The sequence below is a fragment of the Chlorocebus sabaeus genome, chromosome 14 (assembly GCF_047675955.1).
Source record: "Chlorocebus sabaeus isolate Y175 chromosome 14, mChlSab1.0.hap1, whole genome shotgun sequence".
Classification (NCBI taxonomy): Eukaryota; Metazoa; Chordata; class Mammalia; order Primates; family Cercopithecidae; genus Chlorocebus; species Chlorocebus sabaeus.
Window position 1 is genome coordinate 38793399 of NC_132917.1, and position 21084 is coordinate 38814482.

The following is a 21084-nucleotide window of genomic DNA, read 5'->3' on the forward strand; positions in this document are numbered from 1 at the left end:
TGTTCCTTACTAAATAAATGGCAAGAAAAGACAGTACCAGGAGAGAAACACTAACATGTTCCAAAACATGCTCAACTCTCCAACAAGTGGGTAGGGCACTTACTGGATGAAAGTGCACAGTACTCACTGGCTCAGAGCACACAATATGGCCTGTTCTACTACACTTCAATAACTGAGAGGGTGTGACAGCCTCAGTGTACAGGGAAAATTTTATAAACAGTGTACTAGACTGGGAGTGGTAGCTAATGCCTGTAATCCTAACACTTTGAGGCTGACCAATGAGGAACAGTTAAGGCCAGGAGTTCAGGACCAGCCTAGGCAACACAGGGAAAACCTGTCTCTACCAAAAAAAAAAAAAAAAAAAAAAAAGCCCAGTAGGCTGGCACATGCCTGTAGTAGTCCCCACCTACTCCAGAGACTGAGGTGGAAGGATCGCTTAAATCCAGGATGCCAGGGCTGCAGTGAGCTATGATTACACCACTGTACTCCAGCCTGGCCAACAGAGGGAGACCCTGTCTCAAAACAACAATAAAAGATAATATCCTATATAATAATTCTTAAAAAGTACATATATGGCCGGGCACGGTGGCTCCAGCCTGTAATCCCAGCACTTTGGGAGGCCGAGATGGGCGGATCACGAGGTCAGGAGATCGAGACCATCCTGGCTAACATGGTGAAATCCCGTCTCTACTAAAAAATACAAAAATATAGCCGGGCGAGGTGGCGGGCGCCTGTAGTCCCAGCTACTCGGGAGGCTGAGGCAGGAGAATGGCGCAAACCCGAGAGGCGGAGCTTGCAGTGAGCTGAGATCCGGCCACTGCACTCCAGCCTGGGCGACAGCGCCAGACTCCCTCTCACCAAAAAAAAAAAAAAAAAGTACATATATGTATACATATATATGTATGCATTCATACACATTTTAAAGGCAAACAGCATTGTAACAATCCAGAACTGCATTAAGAGGTACTACATAGATTATGAGCTTTAAAACAAAATTTATTTATTTATTATTTTTTTGAGACAGGGTCTCACCCTGCCACCCAGGCTGGAGTGCAGTGGTGTGATCTCGGCTCACTGCAACCTCCGCCTCCTGGGTTCAAGCAATTCTCCTGTCTCTGCCTCCCTAGTAGCTGGGATTACAGGGACCTGCCACCACGCCCGACCAATTTCTGTATTTTTAGTGGAGACGGGGTTTCACCATGTTGCCCAGACTGGTCTCAAACTCCCAACCTTAGGTAATTCACCTGCCTTGGCCTTCCAAAGTGCTAGGATTACAGGCATGAGACCTTGTGTCTGGCCTAAAACAAATTTTTCTTAACAATTTAATTTTACAGGTGAAGAAACCAAGAAGGCTTAAATCATTTGCCCAAGAAGTTCTGATCATATTGAGTACAGCAATTAGCAATCTGATTATAATTTATCTGTTTACAAGTATCTCCACCCTGTTAGGTGACTGGATGGTTGCACAGTTAAAATAATAGAGAGTGTGTACTAGAACCCAGAATTCTGAGTTCTGTGCTCTCCATTCACCATACCACCACACTCTGATTAATGTGTGTAGGTATCAAACCATATAAACTTATTCCCCTTCAATACTTAGCATGACCTTTAAAAAAAAAACCAAAACCTGGAACTTGCAAAAGTTTTCTTTTTGTACACCAATTTGCATGCCCCCAATTGCTTAAACTGTCTTTTCAGATAACCTTTATCTTAATGACCAACATCTTCATTTGGCAGTGAATGCTAACACCACATGGTGGGCTATTTCTATCTGGTTCTCTCAGTAAAGTTCCTTTCATTTCTGAAAACTCTTTCCTTAGTACTAGGACATACTCTATTCAATTTCTTCCCTACTTTCCTTATTCCTTTTCCATGTCCTTGTAGAGTTCCATATCTTCCTCCATTCCTCCACCCCTTCTACTCTTGATTGTTTACTCCCTTCTCTTCTGCCCCCTAAATAACCTCATTTACTTCCACGTTTAACAGTCACCTGTATGGATAACCCCAAATCTATCCCTAGTCCTGACTTCTCTCCTCAGTTTTAGACTCAAACTTCAAATTACCTGTGAGATAGTTCCACCTATTCTACCAAAATCTTAAATTTAACATGAAAAAAAAGAACAACTTAAGTTTTTTAGAAAAATACAATATAGACTGCTCCTGATTTCACTTAGATGTAGTCCTGGAAAATGTAGCTATAACTGGGGGGTTACATTCCAGTTCAAAGCCCCAGCATCACATAAACTATAGCTACAGATTTATAAAACCACAGACTTAGAGTTAAAAGGGACTTTAGAAGTCATTTAACTAAGTCCCTCTATTTACTGTATTTATTTATTTGAGACAGAGTCTTGCTGTCGCCCAGACTGGAGTGCAGTGGTGCAACCTTGGCTCACTGCAACCTCCACCTCCCAGGTTCAAGCAATTCTCCTGCCTCAGCCTCCCAAATAGCTAGGATTACAGGTGCCTGCCACCACGCTGGGCTAATTTTTTTTTAGTATTTTTAGTAGAGACAGGGTTTTACATGTTGGCCAGGCTGGTCTCGAACCCCTGACCTCAAGTGATCTGCCCACTTTGACCTCCCAAAGTGCTGGGATTACAGGCGTGAGCCACTGCACCCAGAGAGTCCCTCTATTTAGACGATGAGAAAGAAAAAGGAGACACCCACAATCCAGTCACTAACTGTAAATATTGAACTCAGGCCTCTTGGCTCTTTCCACTAAACCCTTGACTGTTGAACCTGGAGGAATCTGCAGAGTACCCTAGTAGACCCATAAGTGTAGGGAGTGGATACCCATGGACCATATCTACTTACATAGTGGGCTTCCATATAAAACTTGGCTTGAAGTATGTTGTCATACTATTTAATAAACATCTATCTCACGTCATAAATGCAAATACAGTCCTATAAATCTTTTTAATTTGAAAAGGGAAAATCATCATTGGTTACACAAAGGACCGCAATGTTTATAAGTTATACAAAATATTAAAAATCTGACATAAATCTCAAATGTTAGAGAAGATAATAAATGTTAAAACGAAAATATTTCATCAATAATTCGAATTACCTTTTAAAAATATCAAAGGCCTTTGAAGAAAGGGTCTAGACATCCTGAAACATGTTTTAGAAAGTATTCAAGAAAGTATGATTAAGTTTTTTTGTAAGGTTCATTGTTTTTCAAAGAAGCCCTTGTATATAATTCTTCACTAATATAGCTCCATTTCCAGCTGCTCTTCAATTTACACTTTACGCTGATGCAATCTGAACTATTTGCAGTTTGCTAAAACATGGCATGCTGTTTCACTCACACTGTTCCCCATGCCTGTCATTCATTTTCTTAACTTTTTTTATCTGCCTATTTGGCTTTTTTTTTTTTTTTTTTTTCAATTTTTTTTCTTTGTCCTTTTCTTCTTCTAAGCTATTTGAATTTCAAAACCCAGATTACACCCAATTTAGGAAGACTTCCTTGTTTCTCATCTTTAAGGCAGAATTAATCTCATTCATTTAACTGATTTGTTGAATCTATTAAATACCAGACTCTTTGTTAGGTGCTGGATATAGAGATAGGAATCAAACATAATCCCTGCTCATATGGTCCTTATACTCTTCCCTGGGTGAATCCCTGTACTATGTACCACATTTCTGTTATTGGGTTTATCATGTTGACTTATAATTACATGTTCTCTTGTCTATTTCCTCTTTTGGACAGTGATGTTCCAACTGGGCAGGGCTTTATATACTTATAATTTTCTCCTTTTCACTCTAAACCCCTGATGATTCAGGGGATACTCAAGGCTTCTGTGTTATAGAGGTGAGAGGAATAAAATATTTCTTTCTTGGAATTAAAACTGAAAAGGTGTGATGGTAAGACTAGAGAGTCTGGTTGCGTTTGGCTGATTTCAGGAGCATAAGCCTTTAAAGCAGAAACCATTCACCATACAAAAACAGAACTAAAACAGATGTTAATTATATAGAGTTGTATATAGCCACAACAGTGAAAATGCAATGGTTAAAAACAACAATGTGATACTGCTTATAATTCTAGCACATATAATTCAAATGTTGATTAAGTTTGGCACTTTGTATAAGCAAAGCTTTGGAAATTCATATTCAGTTTTATTTATTGGTGGTTACTAATATCCAAAGAAGAACTATTAAATAAATCAAACAAATCATCAGTTGGCTTAAACAGAAAATAAGGCATGATGCCAACCGCACTTCTAAGCTTCTGGACATTAACCTTTCTCACATCTTAAAATCGTCAAATGGGAATCACAAAACTCATCCATGTATTTAAGAGATCGATAAACTGTTTTACCCCCTTGAAAACAAAAATAAAACTTAAAAACTCTAACTGAAAAACAAAGGCAATGATCCATACTTAAAAGGCAAGCAGAGTACCAACTCCTAAAAATACACAGGCTGTTCTTTATTATTTCAAGAAGATGCTGTTAGGGTATTTCTTTAGACAGCAAACAGAAGTAGTATTATATTTCACATGTAGGCAGAATAAAAACACTTCTATTCCATGAGATAGTGTTATAGCCAAAGTGCTCCATTTCATCATAAATGGTACTCAGACACATTTAATAGATCAAATGATCCAAGTTCTTCAACTCTGTATAGAACAGGTTACCCTGTCAAATCTTACGGCAGTCTTCAGAAGCCATGTACAGCTGATTCTGAGTTGCATGTGTTTATGAGCAATTATAAATAAGCACTTCAAACTGGGTTTAAACTACGTGGGTTTTCCCAGTTTTGCCATTTAATGGCAAAACATCAATTACTTTTGCACCAACCTAATAGTTTTCAAAAAACATTACATTTTATACTTATGTTTACTGACAGAAAATTTCATATACTTCTTTAACTGTATTTTCTTAAAGTAATTTAAATATTACTAAATAATTAACAACAGCCTGAATAAGAATTTTATAGTAATTGTTCTTTTAAGGAGTAATCACTATATTCAATTAAAGATGAAAACTCTGAAATTATAAACTTTCCTTAAGGACTACTTGATTCTATCTGGACAGTTCATTTTGTCTCTAGTAAGTTCCAGCAGATTCTGAAGCAACTTTGTTGGCTGTTATTGCCAGGTTTTATGGAATCTGAAAAGGCAAAGGGATTTAGGTATATATCAATTCCTAGTTGTTTGATAAGTAAGTCCTTCAAGGGTATTCAGGAACCCCTTGGGTAAACTGCCAGAAAATATTATGTTGAATTCTGATGAATCTTTCATATCGCTTGCTAGTTAATGGCTCTCTGGAGAACTGGAAGAGATTCTAAATTATGTTCTGTCATGTCTTGAGCTCAGATCTGCTACTTTTATTTATACACATAAAGACAGAATTTGAGATAAAACTGGTATTCTCAAAGCTAAATAATAAAGATTGGAATCATCAAAATCTCTTTCTTAGTGTTACAATTCTTTAGTCAATGTTTGATGCTTTAGGTGCTTATTTCTCCTCACTCTGAGGTTAAAAACCAAGGCAAAAATCTTCCATCAAGAAATAAAATTTAAGACCAGCTTGGGCTGGGAGCGGTGGCTTACGCCTGTAATCTCAGCACTTTGGGAGGCTGAGGTGGGTGGATCATCTGAGGTCAGGAGTTTGAGACCAGCCTGAGCAACATGATGAAACCCTGTGTGTACTAAAAAGACAAAAATTAGCCAGGTGTGGTGGTGCCCACCTATAATCCCAGCTACTGGGGAGGCTGAGGCAGGAGAATCACTTGAACCCAAGAGGTGGAGGCTGCAGTGAGCCGAGATTGTGCCACTGCACTCCAGTCTGGATGAGAGTGAGACTGCATCTCAGGGGAAAAAAAAAACAGACCAGCCTGGCCAACATGGTGAAACCCCATCTCTAACAAAAATACAAAAATTAGCCGGGTGTGGTGGGGCACACCTGTAGTTCCAAATGAGGCAGGAGAATTGCTTGAACCCAGGAGGCAGAGGTTGCAGTGAGCAGAGATGGTGCCACTGCACTCCAGCCTGGGCGACAGACTGAGACTGTCTCGGGCGGGGGAAAGAAAAATTAAATTTAAAAAGACAAAAATCAAACAAATCAGAGCACTTACATCTTTCCCATAAACAAACTAAAAATATTTTCTCTGGCTGGGTGTGGTGGCTCATGCCTGTAATCCCAGCACTTTGGGAGGTCGAGGCAGGCGATCAACTGAGGTCAGGAGTTCAAGACCAGCCTGACCAACATGGAGAAACCCCGTCTGTACGAAAAATACAAAATTAGCTGGGCGTAGTGGCACGTGCCTGTAATCCCAGGTACTTGGGAGACTAAGACAGGAGATTCGCTTGAACCTGGGAGGTGGAGGTTGCGGTGAGCCAAGATCGCGCCATTGCACCCCAGCCTGGGCAACAAGAGCAAAACTCTCTCTCAAAAAAAAAAAGAAAAAAAAAAAAAAAAAAATTTGTCAGGCATGGTGGCACATGCCTGTAGTCCCAGCTACTCGGGAAGCTGAGGCATGAGAATCACTTGAAACTGGGAGGCAGAGGTTACAGTGAGCCAAGATTGTGCCACTGTACTCCAGCCTGGGTGACAGAGCAAAACTCCGTCTCAACAGAAAAAAAAAGGCATAGAGACCAAGAACAAAATGATGTGTTGGGGAAACTAGGTTGGACCATGGACCAAAGAGTACATGTAGGGAGACTGGAAGGCCCAGGTTGCATATCATGCTAAAGAGTTGGGAAGTGATCAGGGTAGCAGAAAATAATTGTAAGGTTTTAAATGAGACATGGACATAATTGGACTGTTTGCTGAAGTCAAAAATGTCAGTATGAAGGATGGGTTAAAAGGGATGAGGCTGAAGGAAACAAAACTAGTTGGAATGATGCCACAGGCTCTGTAAGAAGAGAGAATGAAGACCTGGACCGAGGCAGAAACAGTGGGAGGTGGGAAAGAAGGGCCTGTTAAGGTAAAAAGAGGTAGGCTGGGATAACTACTTTTTTGGGTGGTGGGGGCATCAACAAGAGAGAACCACCAACTTAGGACAGGAAATACTAGAAGACAATATTTTCCAGGAAAGATAAGAAATTCAAGTCTGACATGAGTTTAAGGTTCCTGTATTACATCTAGGGAAACAAACCTGAAATTCTTTTATCAAGTGGCTCCTACATTTTTTTCAACCTTTTTTTCTCCTTTAAAAGAAGGAAAGAAATAAAGAAAAGCAACAGTTAATAAATAAAAAACAAACTTGAGAGTCAAGTGTGGTGGTTGACGCCTGTAATCCCATCTACTTGGGAGGCTGAAGCGGGAGGATTACCTGAGTCTAGGAGTCCGAGACCAGCCTGGACAAAACAGAGAGACTCCATCTCAAAATATTATAATAAATGTTTAAAATTTAAAAAATTAAAAACAAAGTTGATACTTTGAAAAGTACTAATAGAAAAATTGCTAAAAGATCAAGAAAAAAAGAGAAGGCACAAATATTACCATATTATACACAAGAAGGAGGGGCATGACTACAAATATAGCAGTTTAAAAAGAGAAAATTATGAGAAACTTCAAGAAAAGCTTTAAACATTTAGGTAAAGTGAACAAATTCCTAAAAATTGTAAATTATCAAAACTGACTCAAAAAGAAATAAAACATTTCTAATGGTTTTCTAATCATTAAAGAAATTGTATCAAAGGTTTAAAATCTTCCCACAAGGTAATTTTATCTTTCCAGAAATAGACAATTCCAACCTCACACAATGTGTGCTGTGTACAACTGACACTAAACCAAACCAACACTATCTAGGAAAGAATAACTGCTCATGGACATAGATGAAAAAAAATCATAAACAAAAGTAGCAAACTGGGCCGGGTGTGATGGCTCATGCCTGTAATTCCACCACTTTAGGAGGCTGAGGCTCGAGCTCAAGAGTTCGAGACCAGTTTGGGTAACAAAGCAAAAACCCATCACTACCAAAAACACAAAAATTAGCCAGGCGTGGTAGCACACACCTGTGGTCCCAGCTACTGGGGAGGCTGAGGTGGGAGAATTGCTTGAGCCCAGGAGGCGGAGGCTGCAGTAAGCCAAGATCACATCACTGCACTCCAGCCTGAGTGACAGAGTGAGACCTTACCTTAAAAAAAAAAAAAAAGAGTAGCAAACCAAATTTAGATATGTTTAGAAAAGATACTACACCATGACTGACTTGGGCTTATTTCAGGAACTGAGACTGGTTCAACAAAAGTAAATCTTTTGTGATTCCTCCAATAACAAAATAAAGGGGAAAAATGACAATAGACGCAGAAAAGGTAACAATGAATGGTTCCTAACAAATATACAAGCAAAAACTTAGGTCCTAGAAATAGAAGAACATTTCCTAAACTTGATAAAGGATATAAACAAAAAGCCTACAACAAAAATCATAATCAAGAGTGCAATACTAAAAGAACTACCTTTTTTTTTTTTTTTTGAGACGGAGTCTGGCTCTGTCACCCAGGCTGGAGTGCAGTGGCCGGATCTCTGCTCACCGCAAGCTCCGCCTCCCGGGTTTACGCCATTCTCCTGCCTCAGCCTCCGGAGTAGCTGGGACTACAGGCGCCCGCCACCTCACCCGGCTAGTTTTTTTGTACTTTTTAGTAGAGACGGGGTTTCACTGTGTTAGCCAGGATGGTCTCGATCTCCTGACCTCGTGATCCGCCCGTCTCGGCCTCCCAAAGTGCTGGGATTACAGGCTTGAGCCACCGCGCCCGGCCAAGAACTACCTTTAAAACCAGGGACAAGACAAGGATACCTACTATCACAATGTCTACTCAACATTGTCTGTAGGTCCTAGCCAATAAGACAAAAAAGATTGGAAAGGAAGGAATATAACTGTTATTATTTGCAGGTAATATAATTATTCTAATTGAAAACCCAAAAGAATCTATAGAAAAATTACAAGAGTTAATAAGTGAGTTTAGTAAAATTGTTGAAATAATTTATAAAAGATAGTTGTACTCCTACATAAGCAAAAAACAGAAAATAGAATTTTTTAATGATAGTTGCAAAAATAAAATACGGTAACCATGAAAATAATCTTATAAAATGTGTCTAAAACCTTTATGGGCCGGGCATGGTGGCTCACGCCTGTAATCCCAGCACTTTGGGAGGCCAAGGCAGGTGGATCACATGAGGTCAGGAGTTCGACACCAGCATGACAAACATGGTAAAACCTTGTCTCTACTAAAAATACAAAAATTAAATGAGTGTGGTGGTGTGCATCTGTAATCTTAGCTACTTGGGAGGCTGAGGCAGGAGAATTGCTTGAACCCAGGAAGCAGAGGTTGCAGTGAGCCGAGATCATGCCACTGCACTCCAGCCCCAATGACACAGTGAGACTCCTTCTCAAAAAAAAAAAAAAAAAAAAGATCCTTTATGAAGAAAAATTTTTAAACTTTAATGAATGACATTTAGAAGACTTTAAATAGTATTAATGAAGTACCATAATATCTCATGATGTCAATTCTCCCATACTCTAAACATTATAATTCCTATTAAAATTGAAACAATTTTCTGAAAAATTGAGATGTTGATCCTAAATTTAGAAGAGTCAAGAACAACTAAGGCACTCCTATAAAGAAAAATCAGGCAAAAAACTATTTTTCCTGCCAGATAAAGACATGATTAAGCTACAATGATTAAGACAGTAAGATATTAGTGCAGAAACAGAAAGACCACCATAATGGAGAGCTTATATACAGATCCTGTATGAAAATAATATAAAACAAAGAGCCAGTAGTATAGATTCATGAGGAAAGGATGGATCATCCAATATATAGTGCTAGGACATTGGCAAATTATTCCCTATCACATACCATATATAAAAACCAACTGAAAATGGATCAAGTACATAACGGTGATAAGCAAAAGATTCAGAAATGTTTAGTAAAAGCATAGCAGGATATCTTTATAACTTGAGTTAGTAAAGAATTTATTTAAAAAGACACAAGAAGTATAAAATGAAGAAAAATCCTAATTCAATTTCATTAAGAACTACTGCTTAATCAACATATCACAAAAAGTGGAAAGATAAGTCACACACTGGGACACATATAACCTACGAAGGAAATATCCAGGATAAATAATGACAAAGTATTTAATAAAAACAAACCCTCAATTTTCTAAAATGGACAAAAGTCATGTACAGACATTTCATGGGAGGGGAAACACAACTGCCCCATAAATATTAGAAAGGTGCTCAGCCTCAATCTCAATCTCTAGCCTCAGCCTTGCATTTATTTGTCTTCAAGTAAATACAAATAAAAACTACAAGACATTATTTTACACCTACTATTTTGACAAAAATTTTAAAATATAAGAGTATCAAGTATTGGTAAAGATACAAAGAAATGTGAATTTTTACCCATTACTGGTGGGAATAAAAAAATAACAATTTGGATTAAAGTTTAACATTATTTAGTAAAGTTAAACACACACACATATTATGATCCAGCAGTTCTACTTCTAAATCCATTATAGGAGGAGTCCCCAACACCTGGCTGCCAACCAATAAATCCCCCAAACCCCATTAGGAATCGGGCTGCATAGCAGGCGAGCAGCCTACCAGGGAGCATTACCACCTGAGCTCCATCTGTCAGATCAGTAGGAGCATTAGATTCTCATTGTCATGGGACCGTGAAACCTACTGTGAATTGCGCATGTGAGGGATCTAGGTTGCACACCTTACGAGAATCTAATGCCTGGTGATCTGAAGTGGAACAGTTTTATCCCAAAAACATTCCCCCATCGTGGAAAAACTGTCTTCCACAAAACCAGTCCCTGGTGCCAAAAAGGTTGGGGACTGGTTAGGCACGGTGGCTCATGCCTGTAATCCTAGCACTTTGGGAGGCCAAGGCGGGCAGATCATGAGGTCAAGAGTTTGAGACCATCCTGGCCAACATGGTGAAACCCCGTCTCTACTAAAAATACAAAAATTAGCCAGGCATGGTGGCATGCGCCTGTAGTCCCAGTTACTCGGGAGGCTGAGGCAGGAGAATTGCTTGAACCTGGGAGGCAGAGGTTGCAGTGAGCCAAGATCACGCCACTGCACTCCAGCCTGGGTGATAAGAGCAAGACTCTGTCTCAAAAATAAATAAATAAATAAATAAATAAATAAATAAATAGGATGAGGACTGCTACATTATAGAACTCTTACATGTGTGCAACAGATGAACAAGCACAAAAACGTTAACAGCAGTGCTTAAAAAGCAAAACTTGGAAATAACCAGAATGTCCATCAACATTAGAATGGACCAATACATTGCAGTAGATTTAGAAAACGAGTATTACTTATCAGCACAAATGAATGACCTAAAAGTTACACACAATAACATAAATGAAATCTCAAAAACATAAAATGAGGCAAAAATATAAGTTACAGAACAATATAAACAATATGATCCATTTATATCAAGTTCAGAAAAAAGCAAAACCAAACTATATTCATTGTTTATTAATGTATACATATGTGACAAAACTATAAAGTAATTTAAGTACTTGATTAATCTAAAACTCAGCTATTACCTCCAGGGGAGGGGAAAGAAGATGCAATCAGTTAGGAAACTACAGAAGCCTCTAAAAATATTAGAAATACTTTTTTTTTTTTTTTTTTTGAGACGGAGTCTCACTCTGTTGCCCAGGCTGGAGTGCAGTGGTGCAATCTTGGCTCACTGCAACCTCCACCTCCTGAGTTCAAGCAATTCTCCTGCCTCAGCCTCCTGAGTAGCTGGGATTACAGGCATGTGCCACCATGCCCGGCTAATTTTTGCATTTTTAGTAGAGACAGAGTTTCACCATGTTGGTCAGGCTGGTCTCAAACTCCTGACCTCGTGATCTGCCTGCCTTGGCCTCCCAAAGTGCTGGGATTACAGGCGTGAACTGCTGTGCCTGGCCAGAAATACTTCATTTTTTAACCTGTATGTTAGGTACATACACGTTCATTTCATTATTATTTAAACCAGCGGTCTCCAACCTTCTTGGCACCAGGGACTGGTTTTGTGGAAGACAATTTTTCTACAGACTTGGGGAAGGTGGGTGGGGAAGCATGCGTAAAGTCAGTGGTCCCCAACCGTTTTGGCACCAGGACCAGTTCTGGGCAAGACAACTTTTCCACACACTCGGATGGGTAGGATGGTTTCGGGACGATTCAAGTGCATTACATTTATTGTTTACTTTATTTCTATTATTACATTGTAATATGTAATAAAATAATTATACAGCTCACCATAATGTAGAATCAATGGAAGCCCTGAGCTTGTTTTTCTGCAACTAGATGGTCCCGTATGGGGGGATGGGAGACAGTGACAGATCATCAGGCATTAGATTCTGGTAAGGAGTGTGCAACCTAGATGCCTCACATGCACAGTTCATAATGGGGATCGTGCTCCTGAGAATTGAATGCCTCCACTGATCTGAAAAGAGGTGGAGTTCCGGCGGTAATGCAAGTGATGGTGAGTGGCTGTAAATACAGATGAAGCTTTGCTCACCTACCCATTGCTCACCTCCTGCGGTGCAGCCTGGTTCCTAACATGCCATGGACCAGTATCAGTCTGTAGCCTATGGGTTGGGGACCCCTGATTTAAACTGAATATTTAAACTGAAGTTATATGCACTCTTAAATGTATATTTCTTTTTTTTTTTTTTTTTTTTTTTTTTTGAGACAGTCTTGCTCTGTCGCCCGGGCTGGAGTGCAGTGGCCAGATCTCAGCTCACTGCAAGCTCTGCCTCCCGGGTTCACGCCATTCTTCTGCCTCAGCCTCCCGAGTAGCTGGGACTACAGGCGCCCGCCACCTCGCCTGGCTAGTTTTTTGTATTTTTTAGTAGAGACGGGGTTTCACCGTGTTAGCCAGGATGGTCTCGACCTCCTGACCTTGTGATCCACCCGTCTCAGCCTCCCAAAGTGCTGGGATTACAGACTTGAGCCACCGCGTCCGGCTTAAATGTATATTTCAAAGCTTTAAGAAATTAAAATAATATTATTCTAGTTTTGAAAGTCTTAAGTGTTTTCTTCAATGAATGTTACAAAATACAAATAGTATATCACTTTTTTTTTTTGTTTGAGACAGAGTCTCACTCTGTCGCCCAGGCTGGAGTGCAGTGGCACCATCTCGGCTTACTGCAAGCTCCGCTTCTGGGGTTCACACCATTCTCCTGCCTCAGCCTCCCAAGTAGCTGGGACTACAGGTGCCTGCCACCACGCCCGGCTCAGTTTTTCTGTATTTTCAGTCGAGACGGGGTTTCACCATGTTAGCCAGGATGGTCTCGATTTCTTGACCTCGTGATCCACCTGCCTCGGCCTCCCAAAGTGCTAGGATTACAGGCATGAGCCACCGGCGGCGCCCAGCCAATAGTATATCACTTTTTAAAGTAAACAAAAATACTCCTATTTTTAATTTGGATGCTGTTAAGAAAAACAAATAAATTGATACAACTATAAACCCGGTCCTGGTATTTAGGCATATGAGATTTTACAAGTTTTTAACTGCAATTTTGTTTTTGCACTGATAGCCTAGTAATAACCAAATTAGAATTTGTTGGCTATCAATAGAGAATATTTTATAAGCAACAGAAACCATTTAAAAACTTGGAAGAATTGTGATAGGCTAGCTAAAATACAACCTACACAATAATTTTTGTGAGACCAGGAACAGTGGCTCACGCGTATAGTACCAGCACTTTGGAAGGCTGAGGCAGGTGTATTGGTTGAGCTGAGGAGTTCAAGACCTACCTGGGCAACACAGTGAGACCTTGTCTCTCCAAAAAAATAACCAAAAAATTACCTGGGCGTAGGTGGTCCCAGCTACTCAGACCTGTCTCGAAAACAAGAACAAAAAATAATTTTTGTAGCTGTAATGCAAGATGGTGCTTATTTATTAGTAAAGAATGTTCATAGTGGCTGGTTGTGGTGGTTCAGGCCTCAATCCCAGCACTTTGGGAAGTGTAGGCGGGCGGATCACTGGAGGTCAGGAGTTTGAGACCAGCCTGGCCAACAAGGTGAAACCTCGTCTCTAATAAAAATACAAAAATTAGCCAGCCATGACAATGCGCAGCTGTAATCCCAGCTTCTTGGGAGGCTGAGGCAGCAGAATCACTTGAACCCTGGAGGCAGAGGCTGCAGTGAGCCGAGATCGTGCCACTGCATTCTACCTTGGGCGACAGAGTAAGACTCTGTCCTCGGAAAAAAAAGAAAAAGAAAATTTGCCAAGCACGGTAGCTTACACCTGTAATCCCAGCACTCTGGGAGACCAAGGCAGGTGGATTATCTAAGGTTAGGAGTTTGAGACCAGCCTGGCCAACATGGCGAAACCCTGTCTCTACTAAAAATACAAAAATTAGCCAGGCGTGGTGGCAGGTGCCTGTAATTCCAGCTACTTGGAAGGCTGAGGCAGGAGAATCACTTGAACCCAGGAGGCAGAGGTTGCAATAAGCACCACTGCACTCCAGCTTGGCCGACAGAGCAAGACTCTGTCTCTCAAAAAAAAAAAAAAAAAAAAACTCATAGTTATTAAATATTGGTAAATATTTTTATAAAAATTTGCTTATTCAACCTTTTTTGATAAAACCAATTTTTAAAAAGTTTTGTGGGTACACAGGTGCGTATATTTATGGGGTACACAAGACACCTGACACAGATATGTAATGCATAATAGTTACATCATGGTAAATGGGATATCCATTCCCTCAAGCATTTACCCTTTGTGCTACAAACAATCCAATTATACTTTCAGTTATTTTAAAATGTACAATTAAATTACTACTGACTAGTCACCCTGTTGTGCTATCAAATACTAGGTCTTGTTCACTCTAATTACTTTTTGTACCCAGTAGCTATCCCCACAGAGGTATCTTACAGTAATAATCAAATTTTACTTTAAATTTATTTGAGTACAGGTTGAAATCTAGCTATGTCTGAGGCTCAAAAAAGAGCTTAGTGCTTGCTTCGGCAGCACGTATACTGAAAACAAAATGATACAGAGATTAGGATGGCTCCTGCGCAAAGATGACATGTATATTCGTGAAGCGTTCCATTATTATTTTTTTTAAATTTTTTAAAAAAAGAGAGCTTAAGGCCAAAAATATGGATCTGGGATTCATCCAGTCACCCACAGGTGTCAAAGTCCAAATAAAAATGTAGATACAAACCTCCAAATTTAACATTTTATTTGGGAAGAAAGAATTGCAATTTGGGGCACAGATGTAGACTGGGTGGTCTTCAGTATGTCCAAACAACAAAGACATGGTTGGGGGTTTTATGAAGAAGAAATGTTCTATGTGGTCTTGATAGAAAGTTTATTGGTATTAGTAAGGCTTTGGGGAGCTGGCAAACTCCAGTTGGTGAGCAAAATTAGTCCCAGAGTTGTAGCAAGTTATCTCAGCAGACGTAGATAAAACTGGTTTTTGTTTATATAAATAGGCAGTTTTAGCGGTGGACTTGCAGAGAATTACATTTCTAGAGCAATGCTACAGACCCTGAACGCTTTTTCCCCTTGGCCCCTCTACTGATTTAGTTGGGTATGACAAAAATGACCCAATTCAGATGATTAACTTTCACACAGGTAATAGAAATAGTACAAGTAGATAAAAATCTCCCAGTCCAAGGTGGACAGGAGCAATTTAAAGCAGAATGGAATCTTGGGACGTACCTACATCCAAGCAGTAAGCAGATGAAGATGAGGCAAAAGAATCAGGAAATGGTGGTTAGGGTATATTCTTAAGGAAGTCAGAAGTAACACACAAAAACCAGTCTCCAGGAGCTTCAAATGTTGCAAAACGCAAACAGAATATTTTTAAACAATTAATGTAGCAATAGCACAGAATTAGTGGCCTTTGAGAGAGGAATATGAATAGAGTAGCTGGAGCAAAACCCAAATTATAAGCAGTTGAGGAATAGATGGTAGGAGGAAGAAGGGAAGAGGGATCCCGAATATAGACCGTTCTTGGAAAAAGCTTATTCTCATACCTTACAAGTAGAAATGCTAACTGATAGACTTTTTGAAAAGTAATCTGGCAACCACTATCGAAATTAAAAATATACCCTTTGCCTAGAAAATCCACTTTTGGGAATTTATCCTGTAAAAATAAAAGGGTATACATACAAAGATTTTATTGCATAGTGGCAAAAAACAGAAATAATATAAATGACCACCAGTAAGGGAATGGTTGGATACATTGTGGAATATGATTATTATGGGCTGAATAATGTCCCTCCAAAATTCATATGAAGTCCTAAGCCCCAGCACCTCAAAATGTGAATGTATTTTGAGATAAAGTCTTTAAAGAGGTAATTAAGTTAAAATGAGGTCATTAGGGTAGGCCTGAATCCAGTTCAAGACTGGCATCCTTAATAAGAGGAGGAAATTTGAATACAGAAGAAAGACCATGTGAAGAAACAGGGAGAAGACAGCCATCTCTAAGCCAAGGAGAAAGGCCTCAGAAAAAAACAACCCACCAATATCTTCATCTTGGGCTTCTAGCCTCCAAAACTGCGAGAAAATTAATTGCTGTTAATTGTTTAAGCCACTCAGTCTGTGGTACTCTGTTATGGCACCCCTAGCAAACTAATACAACTATATATGTAGCCATGAAAAAGAACAAATTAGAGCTATTAAGTGAGGTGGGGTTTTTTTGTTTTTTTGTTTTTTTTGAGATGGAGTCTCGCTCTGTCACCCAGGCTGGAGTGCAGTGGCGCGATCTCAGCTCACTGCAAACTCCGCCTCCCAGGTTCACGCCATTCTCCTGCCTCAGCCTCCCAAGTAGCTGGGATTACAGGCACCCTCCACCACGCCTGGCTAATTTTTTGTATTTTTAGTAGAGACGGGGTTTCACCGTGTTAGCCAGGATGATCTCAATCTCCTGACCTCATGATCCACCTACCTCGGCCTCCCAAAGTGCTGGGATTACAACAGGCGTGAGCCACCCCCCTGCTAAATGAGGTATTCTTAAGTGAGAAAACTCACAAAAAAAATGTAAAATACAGGGAATTCTCAAAAAAAAAAAAAAAAAAAAAACCCCACATATACATATATACACGTGTATGTGTAATTATAAATTAAGTACATATTTACACATGAGCATGACAGCATGGAGAGAAATATGGAAGAATATAACCTTTGTTGTCAACATGGGTTATAAATGGTCCTGGGCAAGGCAGGGATGTGAATAGAAAAGGGGGAAAGAATGAATCATTCCTCCCCTAAAGCTCTACTAAAAATTACTCATATTTAAGCACATTTATAACATTTATGTCTATGTGTCTATAAAATAAAATATAAATTTAATTAAAAATTTTCATTGGTATGTGGTTTACACCAGTGTATATATTAACCATGGGAAAGATATATTTAAAGTCCTTTCCCACAGAAAATAACTACACACATCAAATTCCAAACATGTGTCAAGTGCTAAATTCATATCATTTTTCATATGTTTTGCTTTAAAAACCGTATGACCTTCCTAAACAACTTTTTAAAAATATTACTATGTGATAACAGAGTTCCCACCAATAAAGCAAGGAACTGACTCAAGAAGAATCTCTGATGGTTTTTCAGTTCCTCTTCAACTATGCTCTTTATCTTCCAAAAGTGGCATGTATCCCTGTATCAATGATGTCCTGACACAGATGGGACGCTTTATCAAATTCCCAGTGTTTTCTCTGCTAGTGTTCCCATCTATCCTATCCTATTTTTATTTTTATTTATTTATTTTTTTGAGACAGGGTCTTACTCTGAGTGTCACGAGACTGGACTGCAGTGGCGTGTTCACAGCTCACTGCAGCCTTGACCTCTTGGGCCCAAGTGATTCTCCCACCTCAGCCTCCTGAGAAGCTGGGACTACAGGCATACACCACCATGCTCAGCTAATTTTTTCATTTTTTTGTAGAAATGGGTGTCTTACTATGTTGCTGAGGATGGTCTCAAACTCCTGGGCTCCAGTGATCCTTCTTTCTCAGCCTCCCAAAGTATTGGGATTCCAGGCATGGGCAGTTATCCTACCCTATTTTAAGTTTCAATCACATTCTAAGAGGTATATTTAAAGCTGGAATGGCAATTCACAATACATGTGATGTATGTCTACTGCCTATCATTGGCAGTCTTCCTTAAAATGCCAAGAGATGGCAACTGTGATCCAAGTGTCTTTCTACTATCTTCACCAATTAATTTGCTCATAACCTCTAAGCAGTAGATTCTAGTTTCCAGTAAACCAAAGCCATAACAAACAATGAAAAAAACTTTTCAAATTCAAACTTCTCCAAATAAATCAGATTCCTTGATATTATGACCACTTCACAGCAAACTGATTTACTAGATGACCTAAACAGATTTCTTCACATTTACAGAAACTATCATTTCTAGACAATAAAATGGTCAATGTCATCTGTGAATTCCACCTACGAATTTTATCAATTTTTCAGACTTTCTGAGTAATGGAAAGGCTATATCCCAAATATGATACATGCACACATTCAACAGACAGTATAAGAGACACAACCCCCACCCTCAAGGAGCTTAGAAGTACAATAGGGGAACTAGACCATCAAACAAACAATTTATTTAAACATAATAATAAACAAAAGTATAACTATGTAAGAGGCAGAGTAGTAAGAAGGTTAAGTGTGGGCTACATTGTCTACATTAAAATATTTGTTCTTTCAATTACCAGAGTGCAACCCCTGAGCAAATTAATTACTCCTTCTGGTAATATTACATACCAATATATTGTCAGTCTTTAATAAATGTTACCTGTAGCTATTACTGATGTTCTTGTTAAAGTACAGGATACCATGAGGCTACTAAATGGCCGTCTAAGTTAACCTAGTGGTTCTGGAAAAGATTACAGCTGAAAGCTGAAGGGTGAGCAGAATTTAGGTGAAAAGTGTATTGGTGAAGTGAGAAGGATAACATTCTAGGCAAAGGAAGCAGACTGTATACAAGTGAAGGGGAGAGTGAAGGAATTAATAATGAAATTAAGAGTTAGATAGGGCCCAGATCACTGACCAGATACAGGTGCATATACTAGGATAAGGAATACTGTAAGATGAGCAGATGTTTTCATAAGTGGGAGAGGGAACAAGAGATCAAGAGTTCTGGACTCCATTATGCTTGAGATCTTTGAGACATGCAATTAGCAAACAGGCAGTTTAACATACTACATATTGGGAAGCAAGTCTGGATTACGTTTTTAATAATTTTATCATATAATGCCCTGTCCTATCAAAATAAGAAGTGATTAGATATTAAATCACTATAAAATAAAAATGCCCTTCCCTGACAATTCCATGTTGGTCGACAGGAAAGCTAGAGGAAAATTAGTGTAAAACAGGAACACTAGAAATGGCTTTTCCCCACATCTTTCTACTTTACTAAAACATGGCTGGATGTCCTAGGAAAGGACAGGAGTCTGTTGACTCCTGGGCTCAACTGTGACAAATACATTCTTCAAAAGGGAAATAGTCACAGTTGTGTGTGTGTGGTTTTTTTTTGAGACAGAGTCTCATTCTGTTGCCCAGGCTGGAGTGCAGTGGCACGATCTCGGCTCACTGCAACCTCTGCCTCCCCGGTTTAAGCGATTCTCCTGCCTCAGCCTCCCAAGTAACTGGAATTACAGGCACCCGCCACCATGCCTGGCTAATTTTTGTATTTTTAGTAGAAACGGTGTTTCGCCATTTTGGCCAGGCTGGTTTTGAACTCCTGACCTCAGGTGATCCACCCACCTCAGCCTCCCAAAGTGCTGGGATTACAGGCATGAGCCACTGCATCTGGTGACAGTTTTTGAAAATTATACTATTATGCACAAATGGTTGGGTATAGAAGCCGCTTCAATGCAAAGGAAGAGAAGAAAAACAATTCCACAGACTCACAGATCTGCTTTAGATTTCCAGATAAATCGCATTATTTAGTATTTTATTAAGTATTCATATAGTAATACTTCATAAGAATACTTTCTTAGACAGAATAAAGTATCTTAGTTTTGTAAATATTAACCACTGCCAACATGGCAAGAACAGTGGCACTGTCATGTAATAGTCATGTTTACAAAATAAAGTCGTCTTAAGTCTATGGTTCATGACTTAGTAATTTTACATTTTTGGGGTGGCAAAACAATTAAACACAGAATATTTACAATGGCCTCAATAATACCTGCTCTTCTCTTGGACACTGCTAAGAGGAGTTGTAATCAGATCTGTCTTGGACGTCTGACTTTATCTGTATAATCTTAGGCAACTCATTAAATCTCCAAAGTCTCAAGCGTCTCACCTGAAAATGGCAGTTATCACCACCAGAGGATAACATGATGATCAAATGAGATAACATGTCAGAAAGTGCTTTATTTTATTTTATTTTTGAGACAGAGTCTCACTCTGTCCCCCAGGTTGGAGTGCAGTATGCAATCTTGGTTCACTGCAACCTTTGCTTCCCCTCTCCTCCCAGGATCAAGAGGTCCTCCCACCTCAGCCTCTGGAGTAACTGGGACTACAGGTGCATGCCACCATGCCCAGTTAATTTTTATTTCTTTTTAGAGATGGGGCTTAGCCACATTGCCCAGGCTGGTCTTGAACTCCTGGGCTCAAGTGATCCTCCGGCCTTGGCTTCCCAAAGTGCTGGGATCACAGGCATGAGTCACTGCATCCAGCCGAAAGTGCTTTAAAATGTGGTAGAATGCTAAATAATTATTAGTAGTCCTTACTCACATTAACCACATGAAGTAAGGTGTAAATATTAACAGCTGAATTAAACATAAAAACTTAGATGATTATACTTTAACTCATCAATCTGATAAATTTCTCTTTAAATATATACCAACAAAATCCAGTTTACCCCACTTTCCATCAGATAATCCCATGTATCAGTGGTTCTTAAACCATGTGTAACAATAAACTGAAAAGGACTTTTTTTTTTTTTTAATGCAGCATTCTAGGCCCCACCAATAGAAATTCTACTTTAGTATGCCTGGGATGGAGCCAAGGAAGTGACTTTTTTTTTTTTTCAATTGTGGTAAAATACACACAACACAAAATTTACCATTTAACCATTTCTACATGCACAATTCAGTAGCATTGTTGTGCAACCATCACTACTATCCATCTCCAGAACTACT

General features: G+C 39.4%; 1 protein-coding gene and 1 non-coding gene across 5 annotated transcripts in view; one reads left to right on the forward strand and one right to left on the reverse strand.

Moving 5' to 3' along the window:
* The window catches only part of SOS1 (SOS Ras/Rac guanine nucleotide exchange factor 1), a 146966-nt gene that overhangs the window by 88520 nt on the left and 37362 nt on the right, over positions 1–21084 (reverse strand). The window lies entirely within an intron of this gene.
* Positions 14921–15024, forward strand: LOC119627391 (U6 spliceosomal RNA). The gene has a single exon (XR_005243590.1). It is a non-coding gene; the product is annotated as a U6 spliceosomal RNA (small nuclear RNA).